This window comes from Lolium rigidum, chromosome 6 (assembly GCF_022539505.1).
Source record: "Lolium rigidum isolate FL_2022 chromosome 6, APGP_CSIRO_Lrig_0.1, whole genome shotgun sequence".
NCBI lineage: Eukaryota > Viridiplantae > Streptophyta > Magnoliopsida > Poales > Poaceae > Lolium > Lolium rigidum.
In genome coordinates this window covers 259,116,729-259,123,020 of record NC_061513.1, presented here as the reverse complement: position 1 = coordinate 259,123,020, position 6,292 = coordinate 259,116,729, and positions in this window count along the sequence as shown.

Here is a 6,292-nt window from a genome sequence, read left to right as displayed (position 1 = left end):
GGTGTTGGCGATGTTTCTACTCCTAGTGCAAAGCGCGCAAAATTACTCGAAACTGCTAAAACTGCTGAAACTGCTTGTGATAAAACTGCTGAAATTTTTTCCAACCTTGGGGATGATAATCCCATTGCTTTAGATTGCAATGATTTAGATTTTGATGATTGTCACATCTCTGAAGTTATAAAGTTCTTACAAAAACTTGCTAAAAGTCCTAATGCTAGCGCTATAAACTTGGCTTTCACAAAACATATTACAAATGCTCTCATAAAAGCTAGAGAAGAGAAACTTAAACTTGAAACTTCTATTCCTAGAAAGCTAGAGGATGGTTGGGAGCCCATCATTAAAATGAGAGTCAAAGATTTTGATTGTAATGCTTTATGTGATCTTGGTGCAAGTATTTCTGTTATGCCTAAAAAAGTCTATGATATGCTTGATTTGCCACCATTGAAAAATTGTTATCTGGATGTTAATCTCGCTGATAATGCTAAAAAGAAACCTTTGGGGAAAGTTGATAATGTTCATATTATGCTTAACAATAACCTTGTCCCCGTTGATTTTGTTGTCTTGGATATTGAATGCAATGCATCTTGCCCCATTATATTGGGAAGACCTTTTCTTCGAACCGTTGGTGCTACTATTGATATGAAGGAAGGTAATATTAAATATCAATTTCCTCTCAAGAAAGGTATGGAACACTTCCCTAGAAAGAGAATGAAGTTACCTTATGATTATATTATTAGAACAAATTATGATGTTGATGCTTCGTCTCTTGATGTTACTTGAGATACACTTTCTGCGCCTAGCTGAAAGGCGTTAAAGAAAAGCGCTTATGGGAGACAACCCATGTTTTTACTACAGTATTTTTGTTTTATATTTGAGTCTTGGAAGTTGTTTACTACTGTAGCAACCTCTCCTTATCTTAGTTTTGAGTTTTGTTGTGCCAAGTAAAGTCTTTGATAGTAAAGTAAGTACTAGATTTGGATTACTCGTGCGGTTCCAGCATTTCTTTGCTGTCACGAATCTGGGTCTACCTCCCTGTAGGTAGCTCAGAAAATTAAGCCAATTTACGTGCATGATCCTCAGATATGTACGCAACTTTCATTCAATTTGAGAATTTTCATTTGAGCAAGTCTGGTGGCCTAATAAAATCCATCTTTATGGACTGTTCTGTTTTGACAGATTCTGCCTTTTATTTTGCATTGCCTCTTTTGCTATGTTGGATGAATTTCTTTGATCCATTAATGTCCAGTAGCTTTATGCAATGTCCAGAAGTGTTAAGAATGATTGTGTCACCTCTGAACATGTGAATTTTTATTATGCACTAACCCTCTAATGAGTTGTTTCGAGTTTGGTGTGGAGGAAGTTTTCAAGGATCAAGAGAGGAGTATGATGCAATATGATCAAGGAGAGTGAAAGATCTAAGCTTGGGGATGCCCCGGTGGTTCACCCCTGCATATTCTAAGAAGACTCAAGCGTCTAAGCTTGGGGATGCCCAAGGCATCCCCTTCTTCATCGACAACATTATCAGGTTCCTCCCTCGAAACTATATTTTTATTCCGTCACATCTTATGTACTTTGCTTGGAGCGTCGGTTTGTTTTTGTTTTTTGTTTTGTTTGAATAAAATGGATCCTAGCATTCACTTTATGGGAGAGAGACACGCTCCGCTGTAGCATATGGACAAATATGTCCTTAGGCTCTACTCATAGTATTCATGGCGAAGTTTCTTCTTCGTTAAATTGTTATATGGTTGGAATTGGAAAATGCTACATGTAGTAATTCTAAAATGTCTTGGATAATTTGATACTTGGCAATTGTTGTGCTCATGTTTAAGCTCTTGCATCATATACTTTGCACCCATTAATGAAGAAATACTTAGAGCTTGCTAATTTGGTTTGCATATTTGGTTTCTCTAGAGTCTAGATAACATCTAGTATTGAGTTTTGAACAACAAGGAAGACGGTATGGAGTCTTATAATGTTTACAATATGTCTTTTATGTGATTTTTGCTGTACCGTTCATCCTTGTGTTTGTTTCAAATAACCTTGCTAGCCTAAACCTTGTATCGAGAGGGAATACTTCTCATGCATCCAAAATCCTTGAGCCAACCACTATGCCATTTGTGTCCACCATACCTACCTACTACATGGTATTTATCCGCCATTCCAAAGTAAATTGCTTGAGTGCTACCTTTAAAATTCCATCATTCACCTTTGCAATATATAGCTCATGGGACAAATAGCTTAAAAACTATTGTGGTATTGAATATGTACTTATGCACTTTATCTCTTATTAAGTTGCTTGTTGTGCGATAACCATGCTTCAGGGGACGCCATCAACTATTCTTTGTTGAATATCATGTGAGTTGCTATGCATGTCCGTCTTGTCTCGAAGTAAGAGAGATCTACCACCTTTATGGTTGGAGCATGCATATTGTTAGAGAAGAACATTGGGCCACTAACTAAAGCCATGAATCATGGTGGAAGTTTCGATCTTGGACATATATCCTCAATCTCATATGAGAATAATAATTGTTGCCACATGCTTATGCATTAAAGAGGAGTCCATTATCTGTTGTCCATGTTGTCCCGGTATGGATGTCTAAGTTGAGAATAATCAAAAGCGAGAAATCCAAAATGCGAGCTTTCTCCTTAGACCCTTGTACGGGCGGCATGGAGGTACCCCATTGTGACACTTGGTTAAAACATGTGCATTGCAAAGATCCAGGTAGTCCAAGCTAATTAGGACAAGGTGCGGGCACTATTAGTATACTATGCATGAGGCTTGCAACTTGTAAGATATAATGTACATAACTCATATGCTTTATTACTACCGTTGACAAAATTGTTTCATGTTTTCAAAATAAAATCTCTAGCACAAATATAGCAATCGATGCTTTCCTCTTTGAAGGACCATTCTTTTACTTTTATGTTGAGTCAGTTCACCTATCTCTCTCCACCTCAAGAAGCAAACACTTGTGTGAATTATGCATTGATTCCTACATACTTGCATATTGTACTTGTTATATTACTCTATGTTGATAATTATCCATGAGATATACATGTTACAAGTTGAAAGCAACCGCTGAAACTTAATCTTCCTTTGTGTTGCTTCAATGCCTTTACTTTGATTTATTGCTTTATGAGTTAACTCTTATGCAAGACTTATTAATACTTGTCTTGAAGTACTATTCATGAAAAGTCTTTGCTTTATGATTCACCTGTTTACTCATGTCATTACCATTGTTTTGATCGCTGCATTCACTACATATGTTTACAAATAGTATGATCAAGGTTATGATGGCATATCACTTCAGAAATTATCTTTGTTATCGTTTTACCTGCTCGGGACGAGCGAGAACTAAGCTTGGGGATGCTTGATACGTCTCCGACGTATCGATAATTTCTTATGTTCTATGCCATATTATTGATGATACCTACATGTTTTATGCACACTTTATGTCATATTCGTGCATTTTCCGGAACTAACCTATTAACAAGATGCCGAAGTGCCGGTTCTCGTTTTACTGTTGTTTTTGGTTTCAGAAATCCTAGTAACGAAATATTCTCGGAATTGGACGAAACGAAGACCCGGGGGCCTATTTTGCCACGAACCTTCCGAGAAGACCGAAGAGCATACGAAGTGGGGCCACGAGGTGGCCAAACCACATGGCGGCGCGGCCAAGGGGGCCCGCGCCGCCCGTGGTGTGGGCCCCTCGTCGGCCCCCGACTCTGCCCTTCCGCCTACTTAAAGCCTCCGTCGCGGAACCCACGATGCGAAAAAACCACGATACGGAAAACCTTGCGAGACGCCGCCGATCCCATCTCGGGGGATTACGGAGATCTCCTCCGGCACCCTGCCGGAGAGGGGATTCATCTCCCGGAGGACTCTACACCACCATGGTCGCCTCCGGAGTGATGAGTGAGTAGTTCACCCCTGGACTATGGGTCCATAGCAGTAGCTAGATGGTTGTCTTCTCCTCATTGTGCTTCATTGTTGGATCTTGTGAGCTGCCTAACATGATCAAGATCATCTATCCGTAATACTCTATGTTGTGTTTGTCGGGATCCGATGGATAGAGAATACCATGTTATGTTAATTATCAAGTTATTACATATGTGTTGTTTATGATCTTGCATGCTCTCCGTTACTAGTAGAGGCTACGGCCAAGTTTTTGCTTTTAACTCCAAGAGGGAGTATTTATGCTCGATAGTGGGTTCATGCTGCATTGACACACGGGACGATGACGAGAAAGTTCTAAGGTTGTGATGTCTTGTTGCCACTAGGGATAAAACATTGGCGCTATGTCCGAGGATGTAGTTGTTGATTACATTACGCACCATACTTAATGCAATTGTACGTTGCTTTGCAACTTAATACTGGAAGGGGTTCGGATGATAACTCTGAAGGTGGACTTTTTAGGCATAGATGCGGTTGGATGGCGGTCTATGTACTTTGTCGTAATGCCCAATTAAATCTCACTATACTTATCATGACATGTATGTGCATTGTTATGCTCTCTCTATTTGTCAATTGCCCGATCGTAATTTGTTCACCCAACATGCTTTTATCTTATGGGAGAGACACCTCTAGTGAAGCTGTGGACCCCGGTCCATTCTTTAATACTGAAATACAAATCTGCTTGCAATACTTGTTTTTACTTGTTTTCTTGCAAACAATCATCTTCCACACAATTCGGTTAATCCTTTGTTACAGCAAGCCGGTGAGATTGACAACCTCACTTGTTTCGTTGGGGCAAAGTACTTTGGTTGTGTTGTGCGAGGTTCCACGTTGGCGCCGGAATCCCTGGTGTTGCGCCGCACTACATCCCGCCGCCATCAACCTTCAACGTGCTTCTTGGCTCCTCCTGGTTCGATAAACCTTGGTTTCTTTCTGAGGGAAAACTTGCTGCTGTGCGCATCATACCTTCCTCTTGGGGTTGCCCAACGAACGTGTGAAATACACGCCATCAGCGCTTTGGCACGTTCGCAACAAGCACGTTTTTGAATCAAGGGTGATCTCTAAACCTGCTAACCTCTTGTATAAAACTATTGTGATTTTGCAGCTTTGGACTCCTCTCGCAAAGGCGCAAGACAGAGCAAATCTGGTGGAGATGGCAAGGCAACTAAGACTTATGCACGCGGACATGGTGGCAAGTGATCGGCATGGATCAACGGTGTCACGAGCGCACGCGACCCCTCCTGCTCATGCTCCGTGACTTAGTCCGGGGCGCTCTCATTGCGGTTCTCATATTATGCTGTTAACTTTATCTTCTATGGCTAAGCTGTATGCCGCAGCATTGTAATCCAACTATGTTTCGAACCTTGAGGGCTTTATTAATTTAAAGTCGGGCACCAGATGCCTTTTATCTAAAAAAAACTTGGCGTCCTTCTCCTACTCATCTTTCATCTCTGCCTCGACGGCTACCAGCATGGGGATACAAGGGCGCGGTCGGACGACGATCAACCGACCACCAAGGAAAACGACTCCATGGCGGCGCTCTCTGTGGTGACCCGGCATACCACTGCATGGTGTAGTATGCAAGTCTGATACAACACCAATGAAACACCGTTCCACTAGTATTATATCGCTCAGAGTGGTACAACAGAAACATATGCGGGTCCAAGGCATGTCTATAGAATTACAATTCTGACTCTATTACATAAGATCAGCATAGCCTCCTACTTTACAATGAGGTAAATCTGCAAATAAACTTCCAAAAGAACGACTCGTAGTCTAATCCTATCACGAACTCTATTTGTAGAGTATTTACCTAGCTATAGAGACTAAGAATAAATTCTAGCTAAATAGGAGCTAGGTTTAGGAAGCTAGTTCCCTTCTATGGCTAAACTAGGTTCTCTCCTTGTTGGATGTGGTATCTGACTCTTCTAACATGGTCCTTTCTCTTGAAGTAGTTGTTGACTCCTCGGCCTTTGAGTTGCACGGTAGATCCTCCTTCGATGCCTCCATATCTAAGCGAGGGATTTAAGAGTGGGATGAGTACGAGCGTACTCAACAAGTTCATTATAGGAAAGAGGTGTTTAATGCACTAGCTACGGCATTAGACCGAGAAAGTCTAATACCAATGCAGGTTTTCATAATCATTTCTTCAAGAGGTTGCTTTTATTCGGAAGAACTATGTCCGTCGGCCTTCACTGGTTTACTAGAACTTCATGGAGCTCCTTTCCGGCCGCGTTCGCAGTTCCTTATCCGGAACGAGGAGTGACGGAGTCACGGTTCTTTACACTCGCGAGAGGTGTGTTGCTTTACCCATAAGAGATCTTAACCTTGGTGCCA